The 15166-nt window shown below is 42.0% G+C and overlaps 1 protein-coding gene across 1 annotated transcript in view; it reads right to left on the bottom strand.

Moving 5' to 3' along the window:
• The window catches only part of FRS2 (fibroblast growth factor receptor substrate 2), a 33968-nt gene that overhangs the window by 13709 nt on the left and 5093 nt on the right, over window positions 1–15166 (bottom strand). The window lies entirely within an intron of this gene.

Here is a 15166-nt window from a genome sequence, read left to right as displayed (position 1 = left end):
TGCACAACACTATCAGACGTTAGAATGTGTACCTATAAACACAAACAGAAATTATGTTAGATCTGCTGCAGAATATCCACAAAAATATACATTTTGCTCGAGATTTTTCTGCTGCAGATTATGCACAGTTGCTGTGTATTTGCAAAAACAGCATTAGGGATCACACTTGCACAAAAAAAAAAATTGGAAAATACACGTTTCCAATTTGTTCCTTTTTGTTTGGTTTTTTTACTGCATTTATTTTTTGCTGCACATTGTATTTTAATCCATCCATGTGTTTCACTTTTGTGGTTACAGGGTAACTTTTTCATATTTTGTTTTTACCATAAAGAAATGTGGCATATGTCTGGAGAACAGTTAGCAGTCCTTTGCAAAAAAAAAAAAAAAAAAGTGCAGTAAGCCATTATAACATCTATCATCTGGAAAAGACAAAAAAAATGATATAGAGAAAGTACAACTGTATCCACAGGATAGAGAAGTATCTCATCGGGGAAGGATCTGCTGCAGAAGTGATGTTGCAGATATCTATGTGACTAAATACAGAATCAAATCGGCTGCAGAACTTGCATGCGTGAATGTACCCTAAAACCTCCACAATGACAGTACAGAGGAATAGCAAGAACACGTCTCCAGAGCTGGGCAATACACAGTCCCCTGGAGGAAAAGATGATTTAGAGCAACAAAAAAAAAGATGCTCATGTGTAGCAGTATGCAGTGTAATAGCTGGCCTATCTCCTAATGGATTGCATGTCTTCTGTTCCTTATATTCTGTGAGACCACCCTACATTCTTTCCCAAACCCCAAGTAACCCTGGCAACACCTCACTTTTTATATAGGCAGCAAGTCTGTATAAGAGGTTCCTTGGCAACTGAAATTTCTCCCTCTCTTTTAAAGTGGGAAAGGTCTTTCTCTTTAACTCCCACACTACTTATGTCAAACTTCAAGCAACATTTGTGCAGGGTGGAGTGAGAGGGACAGAAGGTTTACATCAAAGAGAGACCCCCTCTCCTAGAAAGAATGAAGAAGCCAGCCTTGGCCATAAGGAGGAGGAGCGGGGACTGCAATGCAATGCAATGTAATGCACATAGACTACCAGCTAAACACACTGTACATTTCATTTGCTCACAATCTATTCACTTTTTCCAAAAAGAAAACGAGGAACAGGAAAAAGGAAGCACATGCTTTATGTTTGATTCATTAGTCCATGTAAAATCCCCCAAAGCAAGCATGGTACAATTGTTAGTGACACTTTGGAAGAGATTCTGGTTAGCTACTTCTTGTAAATAAGTAGAGATGAGCACAACTTGAGCATGCTCGAGTCTCATCAATCGCCATTTGAATACAGCCCTAGGGAGTCCAGGAAAACGCCAGTCACAGCTGGGTTAAAACAGGATTTCTAAATCAAAACAATAGCAAAACCCAAATTTAAAAGAACGCCTGCACATCTTTTACTATAACCTGCAAAATGCTACCAGTAGCTTTGTGTGGGTTACTGGGGAGGTTATAGATCTACTTTAATATAAAAACTTTAAAAAAAATAAATAAAAAAAAAAAAAAATCTGTGTATAAAACCACCTTAGGCCTTCACCACTAAAACACCTGTATATGGCCAAATGCCTGCAAAAAGGTGTAGCACTGTGTATTTGAGACCGTTCATGTTTTATTTGTGGGACAAAATAGGGTGGCAGACTATACTATAGAGCTCAGTCGTCTCCTGCCATTCACCCCTGCCTCACATAAAGTTCCAGTGGAAGGAATGTATACATGTAGCATATTTTTTTGATGGCAGACAATTTTAAGTCTTTTCTACAATATCACAAGGAAAACCCTGAGCCGCACATTACATTCACTCGGTGCACACACCCACAATGATTGGGCCAATTCATGCGTTTACAAACCGTGCTCTCTGACCACCCACCGCACAAAGAGAAGACCACACAGCTCTTGTGCAGGAGGGAAAGGAACTGCAACTGCAAGCACAAGAGGAGAGAACTTGGAGCTTTTCAGCGCAGCAAAGCTGTACCAACCCCTCTCTGTACAATGTCTAAGGAGCCGCCAGGACACTGCACAGTGAAGAGTCTGAAGTCACACTTACCAAACACCTATCAAGACTATTCCATTTATTTACATTTACTGAACAGCAGAAGGCGCAATGCCAATAACAAATTCCACTAGCCAGAAGCATTAACTAAAAAAAAAAAAAAAATCCTCTGTGTAGATATGGTAAAAATCTGCCATTTGTAGTAATTGGTAAAACTACCTATATAGCCCAGCAGCACCTATAAACTTGTGCATATGGGGAGAGGCATAATGAGTTCCTGTTCTGATGGAAACACTGCACATACAACACCCAGCAGAGTAGTGCATTATGCCATATTGAGCCCCTGTGGCAAATACCCATAGTATTGCAAGTGCCACTGTATGGCACCCAGTGTAAAGCTAAAGTATATTTTCACAACAAAAATGTACACCACCTTCTGACACAAATCAAAGCCTTCACACACCCACACCCAATATAATTGTTTTTACTGTGCCAGTGTCTGTTTTCTGCCAAGAAACATTCAGAACGTAGTGTAGAGATTGAAAGGAGAAGAAAACATGGTATACGCATACAAACTATAAAAGTGATGCTCAACTCTGGGGGAAACAATAATATGTGCATATATATTAGAGACTTACGGTGCCCTATCATGGCTTTATGTAAATTTTGCAGCAAAACCTCCAACTGTGTATTAATTGCAGAATTTGACTTTCCATTGAATTCATTTGCTGGACTCTCTATATTTTTTTTCCACAGCATGTTCACAAGACTTCTGCAAATCTTATGCCCTTTGCTGCTATCTTAATATGCTGCAGATCTGCCCATACCCATGTCATTGCATGTGCCATGTTTAGCCTGGAAAACCCCTTTAAGTATGTGCAAACGTACCCTGAAGCTGACCTGTCAGCTTAAAGGGGTACAGTAACAAAATTATTTCGTTCAAATTAACTGGTTTCAGAAAATATACATTTCTAATGCTGCGTTTACACGTAACGATTATCGTGCGAATTTGCGCGATAACTGTCGAATTGGAACGATAATCGTACGGTACGTGTAAACGCAGCGAACGATCGAACGACGCACGATAAATCTTACATCGTGATCTTTCATCAGGTCAGCAAATCGTCGCTCATCGTACGCAAAAAATTCGCAAATCGTTCCGTGTGAACAGTCGTTCGCCGATTTAACCAATGTGTGAGATAGGCTTAAACGATCGCAGTGCGAATTTTCGTACGATATATCGTACCGTCTAAACGCTGATCGTTATTAAAAAAAAAAATCGTAAATCCGACATCGCTAATCGTACGATCGGGCCAATAATCGTTACGTGTAAACGCAGCATAATTTACTTCTATTTAAAAATCTCAAGTCTTCCCATACTTATCAGCTGCTCTATGCCCTGCAGGAAGTGGTGTATTCTTTTCAGCGAGGAATTCAAGAGGAAAGTTTTCTGCTTGAAATTCCTCACCTATTCATCTCTGGCAGAATAGAAGTAGAATTCGAGCTGAATGTTAGCGGAATTCAAGTGGAATTTACCAAGTGGAATCCACCAAAAGAATTCTTCAGGCAGAAAGCAGATCTGCAACGGAATTTTCAGCACAGACATTCTGCAGTGTGAACGAAGCTTATTAAAGCCAATGTACATTCAAAATGTTTATTTTTTTACGGGCGGAATTTCGGACAGAATCCACCTGAAATTCCATGCGATTCCTCAGTGTGAACATACCCTGACACAGTGCACTCTGCAGACATCCGGAACTGTCCAGAGCAGTTTTCAACGGGGATTTGCTGCTGCTCTAGACAATTCCTGCCTCAGACAGAGGTGGCAGCAGAGAGCAAAAACTCCATTTTCTGGAGGTCATCCAGCAGCTGATAAGTATTGAAAGATGTGAAATTATTAAATAGAAGTAAATTACAAACATAACTTTCTGAAACCAGTTGATTTTAAAGAAAAAGATTTTTCAACAGAGTACCCCTTTGAGGTCATCCTTAGTTTAAAAAAAAAAAACAAAAAAAACATGAGAACCCTGCATAAAAACTGACCATTTTTCCACAAATCAAATGTAAGAACTGACTGGCCACTTGCTGCTTTTCTACCATAGGCTTCAATTACATTGTTCTTGTTGTCTCAAAAACGTCATTGCTGTGCGTATGACTTTTACTGGCATTTTTGTCACCTTTTGTGGTCCAGCAACTAGGTCATGAGCTGGCAGTGTGGAAAAAAAAGTTTAGCACACAAAAACACAAACCACAAAAAAGTCAAAAGTGCCAGAATAAAAATATAAACTCATGAATTGGCATTTGGTCTGGCTTTTTTTTTTTTTTAATTGGCCTGCAAAAACATCCGGCAAAATGGGTGTGTGAGGGCATCCTTATACAGATATATATGAAATATGTAGCATCTAAGCTTCTGGATGGTGCAGAGAACAGAAAAGAGGGGTGACAGTATCACTTTAAGGGCGATTGGTGTGTACATAAGGCTTTCTTCACACTAGGAGAGGAAAACCACCATTGACGGAGTGAAAATACAGATACAGCAACATTTATAAATCATATCATTTTCAGCATTATTCCAGTCACATGGCATAGGTAAAACCCTTGAAGTTGAAAATGAATCACCTAGTTACTAGTGTACCCATACAGTTTATCAACCACAGTGTACTTTTACCCCCCCAAAACCAGGCTTCTTTAAGTTACGTTTATGTTTATTCCTAGAACTCACACCAAAGAGGTCAAGAGAGCCAGCGGCTTCTGGCAGCTACAATTTGTGAATTGTTCCAGCTATGCGGCACTTGAGAAACACATTTGGCACTGAGCAAGTCTAAGGGCCGAGTGTTTAAATAAGGCCAGAAAATACAGAGTCTCACTTATCCCCCAGCCGTTGGGAAGGTTTCACATCACATGCCATATGAAAAGCATGCATTCTTTGCTGCTCCTGGGATATATCCAAACCCTGACATTTTGAAGGAGCTGTGCGTGTTACAGATGGAAGGGGCAGGTATGAGGCCCATTTTCACCTATCAGCCCCCCAGATAAACGCTGACCTGCGTGGCTGGGCTCAAGATAAATATACAGCTGACAGAGCTGAAATCCTATGAGGTAATGTGAATAAATAAAGGCTTGACAAAACATAGCTTTCCTCTGTTTAGCTTAATACATTTAACCGACATCCAAGATATGTGCAAAAAAGGCTTGTGAAAAATCGCTCCTTTTTATGTGCACTGCAACAAAAATAAATGTTAAAACTGGTTGGGGTTCCAGATGCTGTTGGTATAATGCAGACAGAAAGAATGCACCAGGGCACATAGACTTGTTTTATATCACAGAAAAGATTTCAATTGGTGGAAAATTGAAAGAAACAGGACTTGACAGGCAAATGGAAAAGCGAAACAAACTACAATTCTGATTCCTGTTCTAGTGCCTATCTGCTGGGATATGCTGACACATTTACTTTAATAATGTTATGGTTAAAATTGCTATCCAATGCAGTGTACAATTAAAAGAATGAATGAAAAGACAAACAACTGACGCTGTTACAATACATCTTTTTTTTTTTAAATCTGTAGAAGGATATTGGTTTTACCACCACTAAAAAAAAAAAATGAACATACAATATTTTAAACCATAGAATGAACAGGCTGGGGGGGGATCAGTTTAACAAGTCGTCAGCCCCGCACCTATGATACTCTCGTGGTATATCCTGCACCTTTGGCTGCCATATCTCAGTCACCAGAGCTGGCACTAGGCCAGGGACCAATGGGAGTTACAGTGTCAGACTATCACCAATTACTACATGGTACAATATGAAGACGTCTTGTTGCTATGGATTACAGAGTACATCTGTAATATGCACCAGGTGATTCGCTAATGTACTAAATAAATCATTGTGAAAGTAGGGACAGGTTCAGGCAAAACATGTTTGTGTAAAACCCAAAATTATATTTACTTTGCTAATGTGAAATAATAGCCGAGGTATGTTAAATATGTGCCAGCCATTACTCTAGAACACAAACATTCCAGGGGATAGAACAGTATTATACTATGCAGATTCTAACCACAACATTTAAACACCAGCCAACTGCAATGTAAACTTGGACTATTAAGAGTCCAAATGTTACACTGCAACTGCACAGAGAAATAGCATCCTCCAAACTAATGATCACTGAAGTCTTAGTGGTCAGGTAACCAAGTACACCATCATCATAATGAAGACGATAGCAACTTCTAATTTTTTGGGTTAACCCATTGATGACCTGGGTCATTGATGTCTTTAGCTTATGGGATCACAAGCATCACCGGACAGACTTCTCCTTTAACCTAACAGCTATCAAACAGTGTCAGCAGTTTGAAACATAATTAAAACCTGACAGTTTCCCATAAAGGGGTAGTGCATCATCAGCTGCTCAGCCGCGAGTGGCTGAGCATAACAGAGCTCAGCCTATCACAGCTGAGCAGCTGACGACGCGCTGAAAGAGGGGCCGGCATGAGGGAGGGCTCGAGCGGTCCTGCCGGCCTCCTAAAGATGAAGTGTTTGTCCCAAGATGGTGGCCGGGGGCAGACAGTGATTCCTTAAGTGTAATGCATCACTCTTCCGGGACCTCGGGGGGGGGGGGGGGGGGGGGGGGAGTCTTGTGAGAGGGAAGCAGGAGGGGGCACTTTTAAACAGCTGATGGAAAGCAATGCATTATAGAAAATGTAGTACTGAACAACAGCAAATACAATCATGAGGTACGGAACCAAGATACTCAAAAGAAATAGGTTTTTGGGTTGTTTTTTTTGTTTGTTTTTTTAAAGTGAAGCAGACAGATAAGCAGCATATTTAATAACTAACCCATAGGAAAAGCTATGCTTGACTGGCCCTCATACCAGGCATAGGTCTGCTGGGGTGAAAAGGACCCATTGATAACAAATCACAAAACAAAAGGAGGTGGCAGAAGAAAGAACCCTGCAAGATTGGAAAGAATACACCACTTGCTGCAGGACAAACAGCAGCTGATAAGTACAGGAAGGGTTGAGATTTCTTATAAAATACTGGTAATTTACAAATTAAATTTTCTTATACTTTTTCTTTAAACAAATAGCAGGCCTCCTTCACACATTGCTCAGTCATTTTTTCTCCATTAAGTGTAAGGTTACCTTAAACCAATGAGGAATTTGCTTTACATGGCTATGTTCCCACTGCATAATATTAGGGAAGGCGGGCATCTTGTAACAGAGGGCTGCTAATGACTATGATCATTATTAGCGGCCGTCTTCTTAATGAGAAGCCCACCTTCCCCTATATTATTACACAGTGGGAACATAGGAACAGTTGAATTTCCATGAAAGCCTCAATATAGAAACAGTTCAAGCAGGTAACAAGGGGACTGTAGTGGAGGGGTTAGGTAGGACTGCAGTGTGAAATGAAATCATTTTGCATTGAGAATTATCATGCTAATAAGTGGCGCTGAAATAAATGCTGCCTGGCTGATTATTGGTGCTATTGATGAAAGGGTGGGAAGTCCACACTAACAGCTAGGAAACACTTCGGGCCTGAATCAATTTTGATAAACTCCTCTTGAAACTCATGCTCAGTGGTGCATTCCACATCTTTACAGAAAAACACTATGGCACTCTTCAGGGGAGCCCATTGTCAGGGGGCCGCCTGGCTAGCTTTTATTCATCACATCATGAAAACCCAAAGTCAGTATGGCTAACTACAAGCCTGGCTCTGACTATTTGTAGCCTACTAATAGAGAGATCTCCTTAATACTACTTCGTGAATTTCTCTCAGTACCTATTCTGGTATGTATGCATCATGCTATCATAGATCATAAAACTTTAATATAACCAAGAGATATCCCAGTATATAAGAGACCCCCCCCCCCACACACACACACACACAAACACAACTACAGACTGCTGTGCGTGTAAAATAAGCTACGGCACACTTGCCTCACCCACTTTTGCACTATGCTCTGCAACAGTGCACCTGACCAGCCAAACTACAGTTTGAACATTTTGAACGCACAGCCGCCTTTTTTTTTTTAGTTTTGTTTTTACTAAAATACCCTTTTAAACACCAAAACCTTAACTTGTAGTAACTTTTATTACTAGAAGCAATTAAAAGGAGAAGTCCGGAGAAAGATTTTATTAAAGTAATGTATTGCCCCCCAAAAGTTATACAAATCCCCAATATACACTTATTATAGGAAATGCACATAATGTGCTTTTTTTCCCTGCACTTACGACTGCATCAAGGCTTCACCTCCTGGATAACATGGTGATGTCACAACCCGACTCCCAGAGCTGTGCAGGCTGTGGCTGCTGGAGAGGATGATGGCAGGGGAATGCTCAGTGTCCCTCTGCCATCATCCTGTCCAGCTCTGGGAGTCGGTCGTGAAATCACCATTTTATCCAGGAAGTGAAGCCTTGATGCAGTATTAACTGCAGGGGGAAAAAAGCGCTTTATAAGCATTTTGCATAATAAGTGGTGATTTGTATAACTTTTGGGGGAGGCAAAACAATACTTTAACATTTTTCTCGGGACTTCTCCTTTAAAGAGGTATCGAAGGGAGCTAGACTCTCGAAAGCTTACAATCAAATATACTTAGTTAGCCTCCAAAAGGTATCGCCTGATTTCTTCTCTATCCTTCTGATAAATTAAGACCGTTTAAAAAGCAGTCTTGACAATGACAGGGACTGCACACACACAAAAAAAAAAAAAAAAAAAATGGGGTTGTGTTGTGACCCATAGGTGGCTGTAACCGGTCAGTTGACTTAATTGCCCCTGCAAGGCTGCAGCCACTGCCACTTTTGGGTTGCAGTGCAACTCCATTTATTTACCTTAGGTCTGATCATTGGTCATGCAACCAGTTGTGATCAAAATAGCTATGTAGCCCCAGAGACAGATCCCACCTATGGGACCTTCATCTATGTTTAGAATAAGGGCTACCCAGCCGCCTCAGGCCTGGCTGTAGCTATCATAGGTCGTGCTGAAGCTGAAAACTGCTGAGAAAGCGGTTTGAGCAATAAACTTGCTGGCTTTAATAGGAGTTGCGGAAACTGTGTAGCTTGTATTGCTACACTGTTTCCACAACTACCATTAAGATGAATGGGCATTATGGAAACTGCGTAGAACAGCTGCCTCAATCGTTATCTGCTTTCCACTCACCTCCAGCAGCAGCAAGCTGTATTTCTTGAAGATTCTTCAGCCATACTACCAGTGATGAGTATATGGTAAAGAGTTTGGACAAGGCACAACAGAGCACAAACATGCATAGTGTTATTACACAACTTTAGCTTTAAAGGGGTTGTCCGGCGAAAAAAATTATTCACAGAATAACACACATTACAAAGTTATACAACTTTGTAATGTATGTTATGTCTGTGAATGGCCCCCTTCCCCGTGTCCCACCACCCCCACCCGTGTACCCGGAAGTGTGGTGCGCTATACATTACCTGTCACGTGCCGACCACGGTCTCCGATCCTCAGCAGTGACGTCTTCTTCGGGAGGCCAGCGGATCTTCCCGAGTGCTGGCCGCCCTCTGCAGCGTCATCCGAAGCTCAGCCGCGATTGGCTGAGCATAACTGTGCTCAGCCAATCGCGGCTGAGCAGCTGATGACGTGGCCGCGTCATCAGCCGCTCAGCCGCGATTGGCTGAGCACAGTTATGCTCAGCCAATCGCGCCTGAGCTTCGGATGACGCTGCAGAGGGCGGCCAGCACTCGGGAAGATCCGCCGGACTCCCGAAGAAGACGTCACTGCTGACGATCGGAGACCGTGGACGACACGACATGCGGTGAGTATAATGCACCACACTTCCGGGTCTAGCGTGGGTGGCGGGAAACACGGGGAAGGGGGCCATTCACAGACATAACATACATTACAAAGTTGTATAACTTTGTAATGTGTGTTATTCTGTGAATAATTTTTTATCGCCGGACAACCCCTTTAAAGAAAATCTATCAGGACTGGAGAAGAGTGCACACACACACACACACACACACAGTAAGTTTGGACTAGAGAAGAGTGCACACACGCAATAAGTTTGTCCAAAGTCGGTCACTTGGCCACCAAATTCCACTGCCTGGAAAACATTGATACAACCACAGGTCTCATAGCGCTGCATCTGGCGATCAGGTTTGGCAGAACTTACTGTAAAGTTCTCTCATCTATAATCAGGACTCCTCGTCACTAATAAAGCCCTAGTAGCGCCTAATGAGGGACATTATACTGTACCGTCATGGCCAAAAGTTTTGAGAATGATACAAATAAAATTTTTTACAAAGTCTACTGCTTCAGTTTTTAAAATGGCAAGTTGCATATACTCCAGAATGTTATAAAGAGTGATCAGCTTAACAGCAATTACTTGCAAAGTCAATATTTGCCTAGAAAATGAACTTTATCCCCCAAAACACATTTCAGCATCATTGCAGCCCTGCCTTAAAAGCACCAGCTAACAACATTTCAGTGATTGCTCCATTAACACAGGTGTGGGTGTTGCTGAGGACAGGGCTGGAGATCAATCTGTCATGATTAAGTAAGAATGACACCACTTGACACTTTAGGAGGCTGGTGCTTGGCATCATTGTTTCTCTTCTGTTAACCATGGTTATCTCTAAAGAAACACGTGCAGTCATCATTGCACTGCACAAAAATGGCCTAACAGGGAAGAGTACCGCAGCTAGAAAGATTGCACCGCAGTCAACAATCTATCGCATCATCAAGAACTTCAAGAGAGAGGTTCCATTGTTGCCAAAAAGGCTCCCGGGAGCCCAAGAAAGACCAGCAAGGACAGTCTCCTAAAAGTGTTTCAGCTGTGGGATCGGGCTACCAGCAGTGCAGAGCTTGCTCAAGAATGGCAGCAGGCAGGTGTGAGTGCATCTGCATGCACTGTGAGGCGGAGACTCTTGGAGCAAGGCCTGGTCTCAAGGAGGGCAGCAAAGAAGCCACTTCTTTCCAGAAAAAACATCAGGGACAGACTGATATTCTGCAAAAGGTACAGGGAGTGGACTGCTGAGGACTGGGGTAAAGTCATTTTCTCTGATGAATCCCCTTTCCGATTGTTTGGGACATATGGAAAACAGCTTATTGGGAGAAGACGAGGTGAGCGCTACCACCAGTCTTGTCTAATGCCAACTGTAAAGCATCCTGAAACCCTTCTTGTGTGGGGTTGCTTCTCAGCGAAGGGAATCGGCTCTCTCACAGTCTTGCCTAAAAACACAGCTATGAATAAAGAATGGTACCAGAATGTCCTCCAAGAGCAACTTCTCCCTACCGTCCAAGAGCAGTTTGGCGATCAACAATGCCTTTTCCAGCCTGATGGAGCACCTTGCCATAAAGCAAAGGTGATAACAAAATGGCTCAGGGAACAAAACAGAGATTTTGGGTCCATGGCCTGGAAACTCCCCAGATCTTAATCCCATTGAGAACTTGTGGTCAATCATCAAGAGACGGGTGGACAAAACCAACAAATTCTGACAAAAAGCAAGCATTCATTGTGCAAGAATGGACTGCTATCAGTCAGGATTTGGTCCAGAAGTTGACTGAGAGCATGCCAGGGAAAATTGCAGAGGTCCTGAAGAAGAAGGGTCAACACTGCAAATAGTGACTTGCTGCATTAACTCAATCTAACTGTCAATATAAGCTTTTGTTACTCATAATATGATTGCAATTATATTTTTGTATGTGATAAAAACATCTGACAAACACACATAAAAACCAGAGGGCAGCAGATCATGTGAAAATATAATATTTGTGTAATTCTCAAAACTTTTGGCCATGACTGTACGTAATGATGCCTTTCTCCTAGCCTATCAGTTACTGATGAGCTGTGGATAGCTCATCAGTACATTTTGCCAAGAAGGCGAGACAGATTAAGGCTCGTTTGCAGAGCCTATGGGTCCTATTAAGTGGAAAGATTAAGAAAAACTTTCATCAGCAATCATTTATTGTTAATCTGTGAGAGAAAAAGAAAAAAAAAAATCGTTCCATCTAATAGGAACCTATAATCAGCCATCGGCTGTACATCTATTACACGGATAGAGGTGCAGCTGTCGGCAGATTATCCTTTCATAATTTAAATGGGAACCAATCAGCCTGACTGGGCAGATATGGTTCCCAGGAAGGCTGTATAAAGCTCCTGCAGCAGCCGCAGCACGTACTGGCCGCGGCTGCTGCAGATGCTTTATACTGGAGGAAAATGAGTTTTATTCCCCCGAAGCCTGACAGGCAGGGGCGGGGAAGTAGTGATCTGAGCAGCTCCCCGCCCGTGTCACCGCTCTCTGCCTGTCAGCGCGCTCGGAGGGGATAGGAAGAGAGGTCCGTTATGGGCCGATTGGTTTCATCAGATGACGAACAAGCGTTTGCTCACTTGTATGCAGACTGTTAAGGGCCAGTTCACATGGAGCAAAAATCAGCGTGACTGCGCGGTGGAACTCTCCACTGTAGAATCCCACCTTCCTTTAAAAAATGGGGGAAGAAAAGGTTTCAAATCAACTGGTGTCAGAAGTAATTTACGATTTGTTTAAAAAGTTTCAGTACTTAGCTGCTTTATGTCCTGTAGTTGTGTATTCTTTCCAGTCTGACACAGTGCTCTTTGTAGCCACCCAATGACAGGAACTGTCAAGACCTGTTACAGACAAGAGGTGGTGGCAGAGAGCACTGTGTCATGAAGTTTTAGTACATGTGGACCATTGCCTCACTTTTAGGCCACACCCCTTTGGCAAAACCAACACTGTTTCCTAATAAGCCATACCCCCTTATCGAAGAAGGTGCAAAAGAGGCACACAAAAAATGTTGTGCAAGCCATTTTTTAGTGCCCTCCTTCCACTGTTCAAACTATGGCGGTGTAATTTTCCCTGTGACACAGATCAGACAATTTATATATTCTTTTCAGCATAAGTGCATTGCGGTGAAACAGCAGTACTTCATAACGGACATTATGAAATACAGCTGTTTTTAAATAGTGTGAACATAGCCTATTACTGGATGCCTCTACCTGATCACAACCAAAGATATCTAGTTGTTCAAACCAAAGGTTTGTGTGAATACCTGCTGAAAAATGCTCAGTGGTGGCCGCAATGCACATTTTAAATAGATTATTAATGGCCATATAATACTGCATATAAACAGTTTTACCTGCAAAACCATACAGTCATTACAGTCAGACAATAGCCCCATATGTATGCAAAGTTCTGCAATCACCCTTTAAGCCAAGTGGCTGGTAGCCGCAGACAAAAAAAAAATTAGCGACCAAAAAACAGCCAGAGCTGTTAGGGCTTTATCTTTACAGAATAAAATCTTGATAAACTGCATAAAGAAGAAATGATCATAAAATGTAGAATACTTCTATAAGTCCTAATAGTTTGATTACTTACTATTCCTTATGTATGGGGAGAAGAAATTTATTCTGGAATGCAGTTAGACAAACAGAAACCATCATGAGCATAGGCAATGGACATACTACTGTAATGTAAATCAAGGGATTAATGCAAGCCCCAGTTAGACTAAGATCAGAGGGTCTGTGTTACAAAGACATTCCGATAAGCACAAATGGCTATGCGCCCTAGTATACTATGAAGCGACAGTCTGAAAACACTGTTTTGTCTAGTTGGGGGGCACATTTCATTTTACATTTCTGAACTTAGTGTATCCCAACAACTTTCTTGTGGGTATTAAGAAATAACCCTGCATTATTTAGTTCTGACCATAAAGATTTAAGGATAGCCAACAATATACTCCATAAAAGATACATGGCACCAAGTGGCATCCACCTGTAACTACACTAAACCGATATCTGTTGTGCTTGTGCAGGGCCTGGACAGTAGGAGTATAACAAGACTCAGAGAGCACCAACAAAAGCAGACATATCTTCATTTTTCTAGGCCTGCCTAGGCATTAAAATGTTTCTTTAATAGTTAAAAAAAACATGAGGGCAGAGGCTAAATGGAAAATTTTTCTCAGCTTTCAGAGTAGACCCCACAAAGTGACCCCACCCTTTCAGAACACTGAATGGACAGCTACAGCATATAACAATTCACAAAAGAAATCAAAATAGCAAACATTTTCAGCAATAAGTGTAGTGTCTCTGAACCTATTTCATTACTAAAGCCCCAAAAACCTTTAACTTTGCCTTCCCTTAAGGCCCTATTACACAAAGTGATTATCGGCCATATTTAGCCGATTATCTGCCATTATGCACGATGTCGGCTGACTGCTATCTTTCAACATGTTGAAGGACTATTGACAACGAAGGCACTGATCTGCTGCCGTCGCCCCATGTAAGGGCGCTATTACACGGGACGATTATCGTGCGAAAAATCGCTAAATCGTTTGAAGTTAAACGATAATCGATGTGTGTAATTGCAGGCAACGATCGAAAAATCGTTCGCATGCCGTTGATCGTTGATTTAGATTTGAATCTAAAATTATCGTTAATCGTCCATTAATCTTTCGCTATAATTCCACATTCGTTCGCTCAATTTCCGCATTTTTTCACAAATTGTTCGGTGTAATTGCACATTGTCAATTGTTTTTCTGGGATCAGAAGGAATAAACGATCTTAGTAACGATCGCAATAACGATCGTAGTAACGATCGTAACTAACGATTATTGTTCTGTGTAATATGGTGAAAGACTTCAGGTCAATGATAAACAATCTCATTTGCGATCGTTTATCGTGAGTCATTAATCGTTAAAAATCTCAGTGTAATAGGACTCTAATAGTGGCAGCAGCAGACCGCAGCTATCTACTATGGCTCCCCGGACAACCTAAAGATGACCCAGGGAGCCCCTCCCGCAGCTCCCCCACTCGCTGTTGTCATGTACAATAGTGCCGGCAGCGAGCAAGAGAGTGCTGACCTGACAGGTTGGTGCTTGCATGCTCCCGCTGATTGCCCTGTGTAATAGGGGCTTTAAGATGGCCATACAGCTTCAATAACTGTCTGCCCAAGCATCACTCAGCTGACAGTTATCTCTGCTGTCCTCCCTAAACACATATGTTAGGCAGACTGCTCAGGCGACAACTTACCTCTCCCGAGAACAAAGGGGTCGGGTAGTGATTTTCTATCAAGCCCAACCCCTATCTCCACCAACATCTATCAGTGGAGTGTTGGGAGAGCCCACACACTCTATACTGACAG

Source organism: Dendropsophus ebraccatus, chromosome 1 (genome assembly GCF_027789765.1).
Source record: "Dendropsophus ebraccatus isolate aDenEbr1 chromosome 1, aDenEbr1.pat, whole genome shotgun sequence".
NCBI lineage: Eukaryota > Metazoa > Chordata > Amphibia > Anura > Hylidae > Dendropsophus > Dendropsophus ebraccatus.
This window is presented reverse-complemented; position numbering and strand designations above follow the sequence as displayed.